Raw genomic sequence first — 21,888 nt, forward strand, 5'->3', positions numbered from 1 at the left:
GGCACTGGGCAAGATGCTAAATATATCCGGATGCTAGGCATGAATAAGCTGAGGGGCAGCACAAAGGACAGAGGACAGAGGAAGAATGGGAACAAGAGAGAATAGCGGCCCAGAAAACCCAAAAATTATCTCAGATTTTTTTTCCCTGACCTGATCTGACTGTGCAAATTGATATCTGGCCCAGAAAGCCACCCTGAAATGGCAGAGGTACCTTGGTTTCATCCAAAGAGTGACCCAGTTACTAAAGACAATCAAGCTTCATTCAGTAGTTATTTCTGGATGGCAAAGATAGATGGTTTATCAATTTAGCACATTTGTCATAATGACTAAGGACTGGAGTTTAATGTAGCATAACTTTACGAAATGAAATAAAACACTGATATTTCACTTTTCACAAATATGTGTGAATAGTCAGATATAGTCAAAGACTCCTCAATCATGTACAATATAGAGACATAATTACTTCTCAATAGCTTTAAAAGCCTCTGTAGAGAGTGTCTACAAAAGGCATTTCTGAAAGAGTGGACTAAAGGGAGGAAGACAGGAAAAGCCTTAAAACTGTAAAAATAAGCCTCCATAAAAATGTGTTGGATGCTTGCCTCATCCAAAATGGAAAGATGTAGATATAATCTTTTCTTGGAAAAATCTTTATGTGACCATTTAATGCTCTTTATATATCATGATCCTTTCATTTTAAGTTAAAGCTATTCAACACGACACAGTCTATTTTACAGTCTAAGTGATTATTAAATGTCTCTCCCTTCCCTTGCTCATCACAACTTCTTGAAAATAGTTTACACTTGTATCTGCCGCCCCTACTCCTCTGTACTCCTTACTGAGAAGGGGGTTCCCTTGCAATCTTACTTGTGTTCCTGCCATCTATGGGAGTTGCACGCGTTGGGTCTCTCCCCAGCTGCAAATCCAATGAACTCTTAGTTCTTATCTGATCTAGCATTTACCTCTGTTACCTATACACCTTATTACCTAATAGTACATATATATCATTAGATATGTAATTTTTAGTCAATGACAAAATAATGTATACTTATTGCAAAAAAAAAAAATTGAAAACTATACTGAAGAGTATAAAAAGTCCTCTCCTCACTACCCCTCCATCCCACTTGGGGGAACCAATGCTCACAGCTGAGGCTCATCAGACTAGACATTTTTCTGTGCACATCTAGTATATAATCTAAAATTTCAAATCCAAACTGAAAGAGGATTTGAGACTAAAGAATAAACTATCCTTCACCCTCAATCCTACTCCTCATTTTTGATAACCACTTATACAAATTTATGTTTCTTTTGGTGGTTATATCCATAATGTTTATATTTATTCATTTATTTATTTATCAGTTTAAACTATATCTAACTGCTACCTATACCATGAAGAATGAGGAGTTTTGCTGACTTACACTGCTTTCTCACTTCCCTATTCCCACAAGGATTTCACACCTTAAACTCTAAAGGCCTATTTTTATTTATTAAGTTTTTAAAATTTGCTAATGTGTGTCTTCAAATAAAACACAACCTTCTATTTCTTGACTCATCCATTTTAGGCACTGTCTCATACTTTGTAACATCTGATTTTATATCATTCGTCTTCTCTTCTTAGAACTAAAAGTAACTAACTCTGCTTTGTCTGTAGGTTAATCAAAAAACCCCAGCATTTACAATATTATAATTATTTAGATATGGCTCCCTGCAAAATCAAACAGTGACTGGACAGTGAGTGGAGACGGGGATCACAGGGGCCATTAATTTTGTTCAGCTGGAAGGAGCACATAACTAACAAACAGGGAAGGGGGCAAGGCACATTGCTTATGTTTGTTTATTTTTATGATGCTATACTTTCTTTTTATCACTAAGGTCACTTAGCTTCTTAATCACATTTTATTACAGGAAATTATTTTTGGAGCCATCTTATTCCCTGTTCTAATTTGCACTCTAAACCTACTATGTCACTGTCATCCTGGAATTATTTTTCCTTTTTTAAAATCTTCTGCTACCAATCCTAATATTTTTATTGATATCTTGTTCTGAAAAAAAATAATGTAGCGAACCATCTTCTCAATACTCTTAAGACTGCGATCTAGCATTTGAAATTTTCCTCCCTTGGACTGACTTGCACAAGACATCTCATTTTCAAGAAAATCTCGGGGGACAATAATCTTACAAGTGGTGTTGGAGTAGATTTCTTTTCACGTAGAAATGGAAGTGAAAATTTGTAATCTCAGTTAATAGGCAATATTGAGTAGTTGCAATTTTAGTATTTGGAAAGCATTAATATTTTATAAAGAATGACATTTTACTTATTACTAGTGTTTGTAATAACAAGATTATTAGTTCACTCAACAAATATTTATCAAGAACTCAGTATGTTCTTGGCAGTTTTCCATGTTCGGGGGATACAGCGATGAAGAGAGCTCCTCACAAATTTTATTCCAGCGGTGAGGCAGAGGCAAAAGATAAGAAACATATAAATAATTGAATACATTTTTACATACATCAACTGTTGATTGATGCTAGGAAGGTGGGATAGAGAGTGCTGGGGAATGGAGGATGGGGATGGAGTTTTAGGTAGGCCATGCCTTGGGTGAGGGGGCTTGTTTTTTAACCTTGTATAGTCTCTTTTCTTCGTTTTTTTTTGTTTGTTTGTTTGTTTTAATTTTTTAATTTCAAAATAATCACAAAGTTAAAGACAAGTTGAAGGTACAACACAAAGCATATGTTTTTCTGAATCATTTGAGAGTGAGTTGCTGACTCAATTTTCTATCACTTCTGAATGCTGTAGTGTATGTTTCCTACAAAACAGGGATTCTACTACACAACCATAATATACAATAGATTAGGTATTCTGTTTCATGGACCTCATTTTCTTTTCCCTTTTTCTCACATTCCTTTGTTGTTTTGTTGGATAAATAGAGAGTAAGTCTTCCAAAGAGGATGGTTGACAGGCAGTAAAATTTTCTAAGTCTTGCATATCTAAAAACGTCCTTAGTTTACTGGAACTCTTAATTGATAGTTTGGCTGAGCATTTACTTCTAGATTACAAATCGCATTTTTCTCAGACCTCAGTCTTCAAGCATATAGTGTCTCTAATGAGAAGCTGGATTTCCATTTATTAGAGGCAGTAAGTGGAGGCTTTTGGGATCTTTCTACTTTTCCTGAATCTCTGTCTAGGTATGGTTTTTCTTCTTCATTCATGTCCTCCTCATTCTGTGTGCCCTTTCAAGCTGAGGATGCATGTGTTTATGTCTCAGAAATATATTTTCATCCATTATTTCTCTGATAATTTCCTTAAAATATTCCCTTTTCTTTCTGAAACTTTTTTTGCAAGATTGTAGTTCTCCTAGATAGATCCTTTAAGACTTTAAAGTTTTCTTCTATACATTCCTATTTTTCTTTTAGCCTAATTTCTAGATTTCCTCAGGTTTTTTATTCCAGCACTTCTTTTTAATTTTTCTTAATTTCAGACATCATATTTTAAAATTTCCAATATTTCTTTATTGTTCCTTAGTATTTATGAAGATATATATGAAATTATATTCTGTGTCCTGAATAATCAGTTGCTTTCAAAGTTGATTCCCTGGTTCATATTGGCACTGTGCATATGTGTGTATGATTATTTTTCCTCTAATATGATATGTGTCCATTTAAACTCATGAACTGAGGACTACTTACTTGGTACACGTTGCTGACCTGGTTTCCCTCTGCTGGCATGCAGTTCTCTTCCCCACCAGGCCTCTCTTCAGTGAGACGATGGACTGTGAGCTCTGAGCCCACAGACAGCTTTCCTTTAAACTGTGTGCGCGGACAGCAGGGAGCAAGCTAGGCCCACACCACCTGGGTTTTATTCTGGGAATCCCAAGCCAATTCCTTTGGCAAGCAGTGCTTACAGAACAGGTGCTAACTTGTACAACCGTCTAGAGACAAACATCAACCTTGATATCGGAGCCACACCCCCTCGTGAAACTGGAGCTTTTATCTCTAGGTTGGAAGCATTCTGGAGGCACCACCATTACGGAGCTTGGCTCCTGCCTCCACAGCAGCCTCTGGGTGTGCACATCTGGCTGTGCTTCTGCTCCTGTATTCCTTAATATATCACATATTTTCCATCTTCCAGAAATTCATTGAGGTTAATGGTTTGCGTATGTCTCTGTCTCATTGGAGAACTGTTATAAATTTCTTACCCTTGGTACTTTTAAATTTTATTTTAATGGGATTTCTGGAAGAAGAGATATACGTATGTGCAACCTGTCATCTTGAACCAGATGCCTCACTTCCTCAGTTTCAAAGTCCTCTCCCCCCAGCCTGCTCTCTGCCACTTCTCTGACATTTATTTGTCCCAGTTAGTTCTGCCTTCTTTTCTTTGATTCCTCCCTGAAGGTTGATGCTCCATCCTTGTCTATCTCCTCTTTTTCTTCTATTTGTTTTCTGTGGATGATTTTCACTCACTCCCATGAATTTAACTACCACTTTAAGCCAGTGAACCCATTATACATGACAGCTCTTATCTCTCTTCTGGACTCCAGTTTTGTGTTTTCTACTCACTACTGTCATTAATACCATTTTAATTTTTTCATCCAGTCAGGAAATGGCATACAATCAATCCTATTGTAATTAATTAATTAATTAACTGGTGAATGCTTAAAGGATCTAGAACTGGTTTTAAGATAATCTTTCTACTACACCATAGTATTTCCCAATTACTTTTCACAAGTTCAATAATTGATGAATTATTTGCTCATCTTGGTGTGAGGTCAACCCTGGGGCTTATCTTTACAAAAATTTTTATATAATCTATTTTCCAGTAATACAATATATTCAAACTTCATATATATCTCCCTCTCAAAAATTGGTTCTTTGCTTGGGAGGAGCAAAGAACCACACCTGTTTTCAGTTTCCAGTTACAATATAGCATTGTAATTCTATTTCTAATTTCAGTTATTATAATCAAACTTCTGTTATATCAAGTTTTTAAAGCTAAACACTCAAAGCAGAAGTTTTCACTTACCTAATTGGCTACCAATACAAGAGTAGATTCAATCCATCTGTCCCTAAGTGGATATGTGTATCTCTGCAAGTCTGCCCTTTGTTTTGGGTTTAAATTACCCTTTTTAAGCCTGATTTCTCATGGAAGAAAAGCTAATAACATTTACTCTTCTAGTCTGAGCATTTCAACTATAATAACTTTTGATACTAGGCATAGATTCTATCCAATCTGTCAGGATGAGGAAAAGCTTCAAATTAGCTAAGATTCCCCACAACTACGGATTCTTTAGGTGCTGAAAAACAAACAAATAAATAAACAACAAAAAAAGGTTTTTTGTCCACACTGACCCCTAATAAAGTGGTGTAGTGTAGACAGTGATAGCTCTTGTTCCAGCTCTAATCACTAATGGGTGCAGCCAATCTGCCCCCATAATCAAGGGTTCCAAGAATGATTACTCACATATTCTCCCAATTACATCATAAAACCTTTCTTACATTTGAGAAACTGTAGGCAGATAGAATTTTCACAGATTTGGAATCATATGTCAACCTTTCCCTGGATATTCTAAACAGAAAACACTTCGTATGAATAATAGTAGTAATGTTAATAAAAGCTAAAGTATTTTGAGGGCTAGGCACTACTCTAAGCTCGTTACATAGACTATTCCATTTAATTTTTGCTATAACTTTTTGGGTAGTTCTTATTATTACTCCATAAAGAATTGAGGCTTAGAAAAGTTAAATGTCTTGCCCAAACCGTTTCCCCAGTTCATAAATGATAGAACAGCGACTTGAACACAGGCAGTCTGGTAACAGAGCACACTTTTTTAACCACTAGGCAAGGATATCAAACAGATTTCATCTTGTATGTCAACTGTGATTGATAGTGACTACATGGAATAACTGTTGAAAAAACTTGGTCACCAGACTCCAGGTGACAGAGTGCCAAAATGAGCAATGATGTCAACTATGAGCACATTAAATTTGTGGACCTTTTTCTAGGTACTTGCCCTCCTGGGATATGTGAAAGAGAGAGAGAGAGAGAGAGAGAGATTGACTGACTGATTATTGACCTGTGTATTTATAAACAACTCTCAGAAAAAGCATAATTTAGGTTAGAGAAAGTCACAGAATGTACCAAACCCTGCCAACAATTTGTCTCTCTCTACGTTAGCTTATAAGAAAAAACTACTAGTGAGTTGAATATTTTCTTTTTTTGGAACTTTATTAACCTTTGTTTCAAACTTTATTCCCGGGCTTCTTCAGCTTAATTAGCTGCAAAGAATGAATTTGTATTAAGCAAAAACTGAAAAGAGCTGCAGTGTCCAGGGGCTTGGGCTTAAAAATATTAGAGATCTAGATTTTATCAGATCCATAAACAAAATTTTTAAAAAGCAGTCATAATATAAAATAGCAGCTCCCAGTAACTTCTTCAAGACTTATCTTCTTCAGAAGTTGACTCAATTCCGTTTGCTTCTTTCTTGGAAGCCTCATCAAAACTCTCCACAAGATCTGGAACTTCATCATCATCCTCCTCTCCAGTAGCAAGTGGTGCTTTTCCATCCACAGATTGTTTGGGCAGAGCTTCAGCCAGTCTCCTTAAACTGGTCAGACTGTCTGCGCCAAGCTAGTTTAAGATGCTGGGTAGCATTTCTGTCAGCTGCTTTGTCTCAGCATGGCCTGTAATGGTGAAAAGTGTTTGCTGCCAGAGATGCCTGCACTTTAGGGTTGTTAAAGTGAATCACTGTTCCTTGGTTTGTGAACATAGTCACCTCTTCAATACCAGAGATATTGTTCACCCCTAACTTCTTTAAAGAGAACTGACGTTTTCTGTCGTCTTCTGTGGCTGTTCTATGAACCACCTTCTTTCTGCGAGCAGTTCCTTTCCCACCAATGCGCACTTGTGCCTGCAGTTTGGTGAGTTTCTCTTGGTTCATGATAGCTTCATCTTGTTGGAGCAGAAATGGGGCCACGCAGGGGACTAGGGTTGGCGATCAGGGGGTCTCAGGCAGACCAGCTGAGATAAGGTGCACACACGCGGGGACGCAAGATGGCAGCTAGAGTGATTTGAATTTTTGTTCTACTTTATTTTCCTTCTCCCACACACTTATGGAGTTTTTTGTTTTTGTTTTTTAATGAAAGAAGTAGCATAAGGGAGAAAGATAAGAGACAAGATGCTTAGAAAACCATCCCTTGGATGATTGAATCAACTGGTTCAATTCCAAGGAAATATCCCCAAAAATAGAGAAGACTTTAATTTTCTTTTCACAAGGCTCAGATAGGGGTAACTTGTATAGACAATTAAGACCTAAATGTGGTGGGATAATACTTCTGTGATATTCACCCATGTTCCTTTTTTCCTTCCAGAATTTCTTGCTTTCCTTTTCCCTAATTTGAGCAGATCGTCTGCTCCACGTTCCTTGACTTAGGGTTGATTTAAGGAAAGTTTTCCTAGTTGTTGTTAAAGAGATTTTTTTTTAAATTGAAGGTAATCTGACTTTTATCCAAACTAGAAAATCTTTTTTCCAGCAGGGGAGATGGAGAAAGATGGAACGGAGGTCAAATGAGAGCAAAAACCTCCCTGGGTCCCAGAGAGAGGATCTTGTACCCCACTTCTCAGAGGAAAGCCCAAGGGAGACAGAAAGATCTGAGTGTTTATGGAGCACTGAAACAAAAGGCACCTGGTTCCTAGGAAAAGCTTCCAGAAACAACAAACTGTCTATACTTGTTCTAAGAGTTGTTTATAGATACACACGTCAATAATCAGTCTGTCAGTCTGTCTGTCTCTCTTTCTTTCTCTAGGTAGCCAAGTACCTAGAAAGGGAAAGGCTCTGTGACACCTTCAGTTGAAGAGACCATGAACAACAGCCTCACAGAGATGGCTGAGAGAAGCAGAAAGATTCCTTGCTCCCATGAGTGATACAGAATCAGGAAAAAGAGCCCTCACAACCAAAGAAAGTATGCCTAGGGAGCTGAGGACATCTTGGCAGCAAACCAAGTGGAATGATAACTTAGGACAAATTAGGAGAGTAGATATCTCATTTGCTATCTCCATGCAAATATGACAGAGAGGGCTTCCCTGGTGGTGCAGTGGTTGAGAATCTGCCTGCCAATGCAGGGGACACGGGTTCGAGCCCTGGTCTGGGAAGATCCCACATGCCACAGAGCAACTAGGCCCGTGAGCCACAACTACTGAGCTTGCGCGTCTGGAGCCTGTGCTCCGCAACAAGAGAGGCCGCGATAGTGAGAGGCCCGCGCACCGCGATGAAGAGTGGCCCCCACTTGCCACAACTAGAGAAAGCCCTCTCACAGAAACGAAGACCCAACACAGCCAAAAAATAAAAAAAATAAAAATAAATAAATTAATTAAAAATAAATAAATAAATAAATAAATAAATAAAAATAAAAGATATTCTAGGGCACATGTATTTTAAAAAAAAATCTTAGGAGAATGCAAAGAGATCATAAGCTATTCTTCTAGAAAAAAAAAATATGACAGAGAGACCACATGGATCCCCTCTCCCAATGTCTTTTATCCTCTCCAAATTCTTAGATATATTCTTAAATATATATCCTAAAGAAATGTGAAGGAGGGGAAATCCCAAATTAATGGAAATATTCTACCCCACTATAAGAGAAAGAGAGTGCAACATAGAGAGTAAGCTGAATTATATAAAAATTTTAAACATATATATATTTTTTTAAATAAATTTATTTATTTATTTTTGGCTGCGTTGTGTCTTCGTTGCTGCACGTGGGCTTTCTCTAGTTGCGGCGAGCGGGAGCTATTTTTTGTTGCAGTACGCAGGCTTCTCATTGTGGTGTCTTCTCTTGTTACGGACCACAGGCTCTAGGCACGTGGGCTTCAGTAGTTCTGGCACACAGGCTCAGTAGTTGTGGCTCGTGGGCTCTAGCGCACAGGCTCAGTAGTTGTGGCACACGGACTTAGTTGCTCCGCGGCATGTGGGATCTTCCTGGACCAGGGCTCGAACCCGTGTCCCCTGCATTGGCAGGAGGATTCTTAACCACTGTGCCACCAGGGAAGCCCTAAACTTATATTGTTACACTCAATTTTATAGTCAGAGATTCATCCCGACTACATCTATTTTTACAATCTAAGAAGTGATTAGGAAGAATGGGTGTTCATAGTAATTAATGGTAGAATAATTTCTTACCTTATAGTGACTGAATACAAGTTAGATACAAAGAAGTAAAATTAAATTTATATATTAATCAAGTAATCTAATAAGGTAATAATAGATTACAAGAATGTGAAATCATATTCATGATGAAGTGGAGCCCACATCACTCAAGGACATAAACATTAGACCAAACCAGGCAATGAAAGGTTTCAAGGAGAATCCATCACAGAAGGGCCTGTAGTTTGTTTAATCTTGCCTTTCTATACTATGTTCTATATCCTATACCATATTAAATACTTAAGGGCTAATGCAAACATTTTCTAAACCTAAACTTCCAAACAAGAGAAAGTTTACTTCCCAAGTATAACTGGGTAAGTCCATTCAGAGGAATTTTTACTCAGGTCACAAGTGTCTACTTAAGGAATCAAAGTAATAAATTATTGAATAAGACCCCTGTGGCATGTGCAAATACACAGACTTCAGGTACCAACACACTCACACAGAATAATTTAACAAGCTCTGCCTACAGAGCCAAGGCAGAGAGAAGGGGGACTCAACTGTCAAGCATATTTTCGACCAACCAAATTCCTGCAGATGATTCCAAATAGTCAGGCCAAAGAAAACAGCTATCCTTGCCTAGTTGGAAGAGATTGGTTAGAGCCAGTAAAACTGCTAAGTACTACTTGGTTGCCAGGGGAAAAAAAGTGAATTTGTTAAGCTTTGAAAGCAGGGACTCAATTTTGTTTAAAATATCCACTCACCAAAAAGAGTCTTTAAAAAGTAATGTAGTATTCAGGCATTTTGACACTTGCTCTTTTTCTAAGGACATAGGAACATGTTACAGATAACCTAAGTTCTTAAGGATGCAAAATTTTGATAATGTACTCAACTACAAAGTAAAGAGCTTTACTGAAACTCTGGCTTAGGTGAGCTCATCTCTAGATACAATCATGAGATAGAGTCTCCTCCTCAGTAAGCCCTGACTCTTTCATCATAACGGGCATCTGGCTATCTTCTAATTGATTGTGTGAGGGTCTCTTGCTTCAAATGGCCCACCTAGGTATTCATACTATATGCAGTATTCATGTTCTGAAGCTGGATCAGGTGGAACGTGATATTAAAATATTTACAGTGGCACTTTAAATATTTAAAGTGGTACTTCTCAAACTTTGTTACTGAAATAATTTTAAGGACAAGGAAAGTAAGAACTCTATAGGCAGACCCAAGAGTTTTCATCCACATGTTGAATTTCTTTGAATCTATTTTTTGTTTTTTGTTTTTGACAATTCATGTGGATATCTTGCTCTATTCCACAATATTTTTGTAATATACTTTAATGTAAATATAATAGAGGGTAAAATTTCTGTCTCAGAAAGCTGTATTGTGTTGAGCCTGTGATTTCAAGCACTGATCAATACATCAAGACTACACACTAGCTTGGAAAACAAGGCTTTTGGGTCATTTTAAATTATTAGAGGTTTAATCACAGTCTTTGAAGAAAGCATGGATAAAATAGGTTATCATTGTAATTGCTACTGATATGATTGAAAAAAACATATATTCATTTTTAAAGATTTAAATACTGATATTTACAGAATATTACATATTAATAAACATATCCCAGTTTCTTCAGTAGCACAAATGAGTTGCAATTACTGGTTAAAATTTCTGAAAATACAAAGAACAGGGGTGATACAGACTATCCTTGTAAATCTGGTATTTTTTCAATTCCCTTTTAGAAGTACATGCATTTATTCCATGATTCCTTATCCCTGGGGCCTGTTCTCAGTCAAGAGACAACCATCTTACTCAATAAAACAAATTCTAATGAGTTGTAACTGCTAATTGATTAATATATTTAAATTTTAAAATTATAATTATTGTGTGATTCTGGTTTTAAAAGTCACTTAAATTATTTAATTAAATAAATATGAAAACAGTAAATAAAATCCCACCTTGCCATGGAAATTTTGTAGACATTTATCTTTCCGGGTAGATAAAGATCTAAAATTTCATATTCTGTTTTGAAAATTTTTTCAAATTGTGTGTTGAACTTTTAACTAGGGCATCCCAGGGTCAATGTCTTAAGCCAAGGAATGTCTCTAATAGGGCAAGTCAGTAGATGAGAAATTTGGAGACAAACATGCCTTTTGGACGACCTCAAATTAGGCAACCTGTCTCCCCATTAGGGATGTAGATAGGACTATATATGGGAGAAGAGGTTCAATGGAAAATAAGATGACAGTGATAAATTCAGAAAAGTTAGTATCTTCAGAGTAAACACATACAACAATGATAATATAAGAATTAAAGTAAAAATGACAATGAAGGAAAAGTAATTATCTTATTTTGTTCTATAATATCTCTACCTTTCAATACCGTATGGAAGGTTTTATTATCATCCCTATGGCTCAGTCTACATCATGGCTCTGTGGTCCATAGGTACTTTTTCCTTTGTGGTCCTCTTCCTTTTTAAGAAAACATTAAAAATTATATTTTATGACTGCAGTGGAATAAAGGAAAATATAATACAAGCTGGATTCCATTATTAAATATCCATTATTATCATATTCATTTTTTCTCCTGATTTTAAAAGAAATTAAAATTTAAATCTTTTTGTGGACCCCTAAAAGTATTGTAGGCATGAGGTACTACTGTGCCTACTGGCTAATATATGTCAACCCTGCCTATGGCAGATAATGCTAGTTAATCCCCCAAAGCTATTCACCTCTTCTTCTAGAATAATGAAACCCCCAGTTTTTTGCCAGGCACATGGCCATCCAAGATAAAGTCTACAGTTCCCAGCCTCCCTTGCAGCTATGTGCAGCCAGATATCAAGTTTCATCAACGGAATGAGAGCAATGGTCACAACTTCCAGGTCGTGGTCTTTCTCCCTGCATTTGGAATTCAGCTGTGGTTAGAGTGAGTCAATCAGTGGACTTCCCTGGTGGTCCATTGGTTAAGACTTAGCCTTCCAATCCAGGGGGTGCGGGTTCAATCCCTGGTCAGGGCACTAAGATCCCACATGCCTCGCGGCCAAAAAACCAAAACAAAAAACAGAAGCAATAACAAATTCAATAACAAATTCAATAAAGATTTTAAAAATGGTCCACATCAAAAAGAAAAAAAAAAATCTTAAAAAAAAAGAGTGGGTTTCCCTGGTGGCACAGTGGTTGAGAATCTGCCTGCCAATGCAGGGGACACAGGTTCGAGCCCTGGTCCGGGAAGATCCCACATGCCGTGGAGCAACTAGGCCCGTGTGCCACAACTACTGAGCCTGCGCATCTGGAGCCTGTGCTCCCAACACGAGAGGCCGCGATAATGAGAGGCCCGCGCACCGCGATGAAGAGTGGCCCCCACTTGCCGCAACTAGAGAAAGCCCTCGCACAGAAACGAAGACCCAACACAGCCATAAATAAATAAATAAATAAATAAACCCAAAGTTAAAAAAAAAAAAAAAAGAGTGAGTCATTCAGGCTATGGAAATGGGGACAACACTCTAGGGACACTGGAACAATCAGACAGCAAGAGCCTGGGTCTCTGATGTCTCATGGAGCCTTGATGACTTCCCAGAGCAGTCACAATACCAGCCCAGAGTTTATATGAATGAGAAATAAATTTCTATTCAGTTCTATTCAGTTTAAGTCCCGGCTATTTGGGGACTTGGTTACATGCAGCCAAACCTATATTCAAATAGAATCACCTTTCCCACTGAGGAAACTGAGGCACAGATGTGATTTTTCTCAATGTGATTTAGTACAAACTAAAACATAGCAAAGGTCAATCCTGACCTATCCATATTCAAAACCTATGCTCTATTCACTGCCTTCCCATATTGTCTTCTCCCCGAGTCTGCCATTAGCCCCACCAAAGAGCCAGGTAGGCTTGAGTGTTGGGTTGCCTCAGGCCAAACAACCAACAAGGAGGGAACACAGCCCCACCCATCAGCAGACAAGCAGATTAAAGTTTTACTGAGCTCTGCCCACCAGAGTAACACCCAGCTCTACCCACCACCAGTCCCTCCCATCAGGAAGCTTGCACAAGCCCCTTAGATAGCCTCATCCACCAGAGGGCAGACAGCAGAAGCAAGAGGAACTACAATCCTGCAGCCTGTGGAAAGAAAACCACATTCACAGAAAGATAGACAAAAGGAAAAGGCAGAGGACTATGTACCAGATGAAGGAACAAGATAAAACCTCAGAAAAACAACTAAATGAAGTGGAGATAGGCAACCTTCCAGAAAAAGAATTCAGAATAATGATAGTGAAGATGATCCAGGACATTGGAAAAAGAATGGAGGCAAAGATCGAGAAGATGCAAGAAATGTTTAACAAAGACCTAGAAGAATTAAAGAACAAGCACCTAGAAGAATTAAAGAACAAACAAACAGAGATGAACAATACAATAACTGAAATGAAAAATACACTAGAAGGAATCAGTAGCAGAATAATTAAGGCAGAAGAATGGATAAGTGACCTGGAAGACAGAATGGTGGAATTCACTGCTGTGGAACAGAATAAAGAAAAAAGAATGAAAAGCAATGAAGACAGCCTAAGAGACTTCTGGGACAACATTAAATGTACCAACATTCTCATTATAGAAGTCCCAGAAGGAGAGGAGAGAGAAAGGGCCCAAGAAAATACTTGAAGAGATTACAGTTGAAAACTTCCCTAACGTGGGAAAGGAAATAGCCATCCAAGTCCAGGAAGTACAGAGAGTCCCAGGAAGGATAAACCCAAGGAGAAACACACCGAGACACATAGTAATCAAATCAACAAAAATTAAAGACAAAGAAAAATCATTAAAAGCAACAAGGGAAAAATAACAAATAACATACAAGGGAACTCCCTTAAGGTTAACAGCTGATTTCTCAGCAAAAACCCTATAAGCCAGAAGGGAGTGGCACAATATATTTAAAGTGATGAAAGGGAAGAACCTACAACCAAGATTACTCTACACGGGGAGGATCTCATGCACATTCAACAGAGAAATCAAAACCTCTACAACCAAGATTACCCTACACAGCGAGGATCTCATTCAGATTCGACAGAGAAATCAAAACCTTTAAGAGAATTCAGCACCACCAAACCAGCTCTACAACAAATGCTAAAGGAACTTCTCTAAGTGGGAAACACAAGAGAAGAAAAGGACCGACAAAAACAAACCCAAAACAATTAAGAAAATGGTGATAGGAACATACATATGGATAATTACCTTAAGTGGGAATGGATTAAATGCTCCAACCAAAAGACAAAGGCTCGCTGAAAGGATACAAAAAAAAGACCCATATATATGGTGTCTACAAGAGACCCACTTCAGACCTAGGGACAAATACAGACTGAAAGGAGGGGATGGAAAAAAAGCTGGAGTAGCAATACTTATATCAGATAAGATAGACTTTAAACTAAAGACTGTTACAAGAGACAAGAAAGGACACTACATAATGATCAAGAGATCAATCCAAGAAGAAGATATAACAATTATAAATATATATACACCCAACATAGGAGCACCTCAATACATAAGGCAAATGCTAACAGCTATAAAAGAGGAAATTGACACTAATACAGTACTAGTGGGGGAATTTAACACCTCATCTATACCAATGGATAGATCATCCAGACAGAAAATTAATAGGGAAACACAAGCTTTAAATGACACAATAGACCAGACAGATCTAATTGATATTTATAGGACATTCCATCCAAAAACAGCAGATTACACTTTCTTCTCAAGGGCTCATGGAACATTCTCCAGGATAGATCACATCTGGGGTCACAAATCAAGCCTTGGTAAATTTAAGAAAATTGAAATCATATCAAGCATCTTTTCCGACCACAACGCTATGAGATTAGAAATGAATTACAGGGAAAAAAAACATAAAAGAACACAAACACATGGAGGCTAAACAATACATCACTAAATAACCAAGAGATCACTGAAGAAATCAAAGAGGAAATCAAAAAATCCCTAGAGACAAATGACAATGAAAACACTACAATCCAAAACCTATGGGATGCAGCAAAAGCAATTCTAAGAGCAAAGTTGATAGCAATACAATCTTACTTCAAGAAACAAGAAAAATTTCAAATAAATAATCTAACCTTACACCTAAAGGAACTAGGGAAATAAGAACAAACAAAACCCAAAGTTAGTAGAAGGAAAGAAACCATAAATATCAGAGCAGAAATAAATGAAATAGAAACAAGGAAAACAACAGCAAAGATCAATAAAACTAAAACCTGGTTCTTTGAGAAGATAAACAAAGTTGATAAACCTTTAGACAGACTCATCAAGAAAAAGAGGGAGAGGACTCAAATCAATAAATTCAGAAATGAAAACGGAGAAGTCACACAGACACCTCAGAAATACAAAGCATCATAAGAGACTACTATAAGCAACTCTATGCCAATAAAATACACAACCTGGAAGAAATGGACAAACACTTAGAAAGGTATAACCTTCCAAGACTGAACCAGGAAGAAATAGAAAATAGGAACAGACCAATCACAAGTAATGAAATTGAAACTGTGATTAAATATCTTCCAACAAACAAAAGTCCAGGACCAGATGGCTTCACAGGTGAATTCTATCAAGCATTTAGAGAAGATTTATCACCCATCCTTCTCAAACTCTTCCAAAAAATTTCAGAGGAACACTCCCAAACTCATTCTACGAGGCTACCATCACCCTGATCACCCTGATACCAAAACCAGACAAAGATACTACAAAAAAAGAAAATTACAGACCAATATTACTGATGAATATAGATGCAAGAGTCCTCAAGAAAATATTAGCAAACAGAATCCAACAACACATTAAAAGGATCATACACCATGTTTAAGTGGGATTTATCCCTGGGATGCAAGGATTCTTCAATATACGCAAATCCATCAATGTGATACACCATGTGACCTAACTGAAGAATAAAAACCATATGATCATCTCAATAGATGCAGAAAAAGCTTTTGACAAAATTCAACACCCATTTATAATAAAAACTCTCCAGAAAGTGGGCACAGAGGGAACCTACCTCAACATAATAAAGACCATATATGACAAACCCACAGCAAACATCATTCTCAATGGTGAAAAACTGAAATCATTTCTCTAAAATCAAGAACAAGACAAGGGTGTCCACTCTCACTACTATTATTCAACATTGTTTTGGAAGTCCTAGCCATGGCAATCAGAGAAGAAAAAGAAATAAAAGGAATACAAATTGGAAAAAAAGAAGTAAAACTGTCACTGTTTGCAGATGACATGATACGATACATAAAGAATCCTAAAGATGCCACCAGAAAACTACTAGAGTTAATCAATGAATCTGGTAAAGTTGCAGGATACAAAATTAATGCACAGAAATCTCTTGCATTCCTATACACTCACAATGAAAGATCAGAAAGAGAAATTAAGGAAACAATCCCCTTCATCATTGCAACAAAAAGAATAAAATACCTAGGAAGTAAACCTACCTAAGGAGGTAAAAGACCTGTATGCAGAAAACTGTTAAGACACTGATGAAAGAAATCAAAGATGACACAAACGGATGGAGAGATATACCATGTTCTTGGATTGGAAGAATCAATATTGTGAAAATGACTATACTACCCAAAGCAATCTACAGATTCAATGCAATCCCTATCAAATTACCAATGGCATTTTTTACAGAACTAGAACAAGAAATCTTAAAATTTGTATGGAGACACAAAAGACCCCAAATAGCCAAACCAATCTTGAGGGGAAAAAATCAGAGCTGGAGGAATCAGACTCCCTGACTTCACACTATATTGCAAAGCTACAGTAATCAAGACAATACGGTACTGGCACAAAAACAGAAATATAGATCAATGGAACAGGATAGAGCGCTCAGAGATAAACCCACACACCTATGGTCAACTAATCTATGACAAAGGAGGAAAGGATATACAATGGAGAAAAGGCAGTCTCTTCAATAAGTGGTGCTGGCAAAACTGGACAGCTACATGTGAAAGAATGAAATTAGAACACTCCCTAACACCATACACAAAAATAAACTCAACATGGATTAAAGACCTAACTGTTAGACCGGACACTATAAAACTCTTAGAGGAAACCATAGGAAGAACAGTCTTCGACATAAATCACAGCAAGATCCTTTTTGACCCACCTCCTAGAGTAATGGAAATAAAAACAAAAATAAACAAATGGGACCTAATGAAACTTAAAAGCTTTTGCACAGCAAAGGAAACTATAAACAAGACGAAAAGACAACACTCAGAATGACAGAAAATATTTGCAAATGAATCAATGCACAAAGGAGTAATCTCCAAAATATATAAACAGCTCATGCAGATCAATATTAAAAAAACAAGCAACCCAATCAAAAAATGGGCAGTAGACCTAGATAGACATCTCTCCAAAGAAGAGAAACAGATGGCCAAGAAGCACATGAGAAGCTGCTCAACATCACTAATTATTAGAGAAATGCAAATCAAAACTACAATGAGGTATCACTTCACACCAGTTAGAATGGGCATCATCAGAAAATGTGCAAACAAAAAATGCTGGTGAGGGTGTGGAGAAAAGGGAACCCTCTTGCACTGTTGGCGGGAATGTAAATTGATACACCCACTATGGAGAACGGTATGGAGGTTCCTTAAAAAACTAAAAATAGAATTACCCTATGACCCAGCAATCCCACTCCTGGGCATATACCCAGAGAAAACCGTAATTCAAAAGGACACATGCACCCCAATGTTCATTGCAGCGCTATTTGCAATAGCCAGGACATGGAAGCAACCTAAATGCCCACTGACAGATGAATGGATAAAGAAGATGTGGTACATATATACAATGGAGTATTACTGAGCCATAAAAAGGAAAGAAATAGGGTCATTTGTAGAGACTTGGATGGACCTAGAGACTGTCATACAGAGTGAAGTAAGTCAGAAAGAGAAAAATAAATATCGTATATTAACGCATATATGTGGAATCTAGAAACATGGTACAGATGAACCGGTTTTCAAGGCAGAAATAGAGACACAGATGTAGTGAACGAATATATGGACACCAAGGGGGGAAAGTGGGGGGTGGTGGTGTTGGTGGTGGGATGAATTGGGAGATTGGGATGGACATATATACACTAATATGTATAGAATAGATAACTAATAAGAACCTGCTGTATAAAAATAAGTAAAATAAAATTAAAAAATAAAAAATTTCCAAATACAGATCCAGTTGTTTCCTTCTAACCCTCAGGATATAGGTTCATCCCTCCTGAGTACTTTTTTGCCTTATCAGTGTGTCCATCAGGGTGAACAGGACCCCTACCCAAACAACTACTTCTGTTCTTTGAATACACAAAACAGTCTAGTTACTAACTGAATTTCACTTTTTAAAAAGTAAGATATTTCATATATACACCTGAGTCTTGGGTCTTTTCTTTCAAAGCAGCCAGAAAGAAAACAAAGTTTTCTACTATTGTATAAAAGCCATATTCTATTTAATGAGTCTATTTAAGAGTCTATTTCAGACTCTTTCAATGAGTCTGAAATGGGCAGGGGGGTTCTTCCATTCACTGTTCATTAGTGTAAACAAAATGAAAGAACACAGATGTCACTTGCTCCCTAGGGAATCTCTTACTTTATTTAGGCAAGTCCAGATCATCTTAGAAGTCTTTTAAAAAACTGAGTTTCTCCCTCACATATATATACATGGAATATGCAGCATTCAGCTATATTTACTATATTTCCAATAATAAATATTTTCAAACCTCCAACTTTTTTTTCATTTTAGATATAGCCATAGGAGTATCACCAGAAGATTTACATTGTGATTATATATTTTTATCTCCTAAGATCAAAGCTGATCCACAAAGACAGAAAACCTCTAACCGAAGTCTATCTATTGCCCATCCTGTCACAAAGACTCTCTGGTGGCCAGAGCCAGAGCTTGGTAAAGGAGTGAGAGGCAAAGATACTCTTCCCTCCAGGAGTAGCCCCCAAAGTGGCATTAAGGAAGATAATTTGTTATAGTGTGGGGGAAAATATTAGAACTTTATCTTTTATCTAAGCAATAAGCAAGTAACTACACTTTATTACATGGATCAACACCGTTCCCCTTATTCAGTCGGTACGCAGAGACTTCTACCACATGCAATGAGCAAGATATCGAGAAATAAAAAAGGGACTAGTTTCAAAACACATCAGGGGTGACAGCACTGTACTGCCTCATGTGCTTGTTTCCAGTGTATTCTATTGTTATAATTTTTGTGGATCCAGTTAAATGAATTAAAAAATTATTGGGTTTTGAATGAATCTATCCTCACAAAATGTCAAGTAGATTAAAAAGTTTCAGCAAATAACCCATGGATTGAAAAATGCTAGTAATTTAAATACAAGCAAACCACCAGAAAATGGCAAAATCAGTATTTCAGCTCCTAGTATTATTTTTTAATCAGCCACATTTTATATTTTTAAAAAACTGTCTAGTCCTGTGTAAGAAGATCTGTCTGAAAACCTCAAAATTATCAAGAACGCTATTTGAAATATGGGTTTTCTTTCATTATTTTTAACAATGAATAGCCACAATTTTCATCACACAATGAGCCACAATGAGTCTCATGTTAAGGCACATTGTACATTAAGATATTAACTCATGATGTAAGCATGTAAAATATAGCATAATCATTTTTTTCAGCAATGTTTAAAGCCATGCTATCCTCAAGCCACCAGTTTATAACATTTTACTAAACTTAATGATTAGTATTTAGGAGCCACTTCTGTGATTCCTTAGTTAATAGTGAAAGCCACATACAATTGGGGAAACACTTTCTCTTCCTAATAAAAATGTATGATACAATTTATAGAAATCAATATACTGAACAAGCTACAAAGCACTCCTTTATCAACAAATAGATTTGGAAGGTGCATAGAAAGCATTGTTAAAGATCTGGCCAATCAACCATCAGATCACGTTATGAAGTATAAGAGGTTTGCTATGAGTTGGATGAGCAGAGTAATATTCCCTCATGCACAGCTTATAGTATCTGTCAGATTTTGTTTAAATGAAATACACAAAGAACTACTTCTTTTTATAAGCTATCAAAGGAAAGATGAAACAGAGAAGGTAGATTCTCAATAGTACAAAAATTCTTTAATAAAACAATGCTTTATACAACTGTATAATACAGTCATTGCCATTGCTGAAGCCACTGCCTCTGCTAGAATATAAGACTTCAAGGTTAAGCTTACAGAGATAGCCCTGTACAAGGGACTGCTTCCTGCCTCATTCATAAGCCAAGTGTGGTAGCAAAGAAATGAAAGCCAGAGATGCCCTTCAAGACATAGGATGTCAAAAGTATGATAAGTTCTGTAGAAATAAGCCTTTTTAAAATAATGGAATTTTTAGAATATACTGCATGAGGTAGGAAAAATCAAGAAAGTCTTTGGCTCTCAAAGTTTTGCTTGTTATCTCACGGCAAAGTTCTTAAAAGAACTGTCGAACTTAAAGACAGAATATATTTCTTTAAATGTGTAAAATTTGCCAAACTTTTTACTGTGATTATGATGACTGCCCATAGTGTCCTCCCAAGAAGATTTTTTAAAAATATAAACACATACAGTCTGTCTGTTGGATGAGTGATTACTTTTCAAAAGCAAATCTTGCAATGGAGACAGCATTTTGAAAAAGGTATTTGGAAATATTTCTACTCTTATAGAATTCTATTACTAAAAAAAAAAAAAGTGTCATCTATTTTTAAAATGTCCCTACATCTTTTCTTTACATGTTGATTGGGCTGGAAAATGTCCAATACATTTAAAGTTCTTCCAAACAAAGACTTCTCAGCAAGTTTTAAACTCCTGTTAAAAATGTTAAACTATACCATTTTTTATTAGTTTACAAGAACTTATTAATGTCCGAGAATACAGAAATACGGTATACCAAATTTCATTAAAAGATTATATAATTGGAGAATGCTATTTAAAACATGAGTATCTTGATTTAGAAACACAGCCCAGATGTGCTGCATTGGAGCCACATAGCTTCATGAAGTATCTATTTCTTACTGTAACAGCCATTAAATCTGCCAGAAGATGCAGTAGGCATTAAAAGTACCAGAAGTAACTTGAACTTAGAAGCTGACCACGGAAGAATCACTGCATTGCAAAGAGTTAAACCAAGATTTTCAGTGTTAATGAGAAAGAAGTTATAGTAGCTACAGGAAACCCAAACCTGTATAGTCCTTTTAACTGTCATGCCCAAATGCTTGTGAAACTCTGAGGGCTTGCTTTGGTTTATTGGAAATCATTAAAATGGTGCACTCTCCCCAGCTGATATTAATAAGGCCACACCATTCTTGCTGCCTGCAATGCCTCTGTGTAATTCGCTGCTGCCCCCAATTATCTGTGGGCGATCTGCAGGCCTGTGGAGGGGGTTCCACATGGGCAGGCGCTTAATGAACACACTGGCTTATAAACACAGGCTAATCTCTCCCACATGAGCACCTGAGGAGGATCACAAGTGACAGCTGTTTAAATTTTCAGGGAAATTAATGACCCCTAAAGAGGCAGCGCTTATCAGGCTTGGAGTAGGTTTGATAGAGGAGAGTCACCACGGGGCAAAATGTTTATAATCGTCCATAAGTGCCTCGTTCTATGGCTTCATCTTGGGAACTTTTATTGACACGCTCTTTTCTATTAATGCTTGTGTTGGCAGAGCATCTTGGTTCAATCTGTTCCTGATATCGGGCTCCTACAGCCGCTAATGA

General features: G+C 37.0%; 1 pseudogene; it reads right to left on the reverse strand.

The window, feature by feature from the left end:
* Positions 1-6,297: 6,297 nt before the first annotated feature.
* LOC118905252 lies at positions 6,298-6,947 on the reverse strand (annotated as a pseudogene).
* Between the last annotated feature and the right edge of the window lie 14,941 nt (positions 6,948-21,888).

This window comes from Balaenoptera musculus, chromosome 12 (genome assembly GCF_009873245.2).
Source record: "Balaenoptera musculus isolate JJ_BM4_2016_0621 chromosome 12, mBalMus1.pri.v3, whole genome shotgun sequence".
NCBI classification, from domain to species: Eukaryota; Metazoa; Chordata; class Mammalia; order Artiodactyla; family Balaenopteridae; genus Balaenoptera; species Balaenoptera musculus.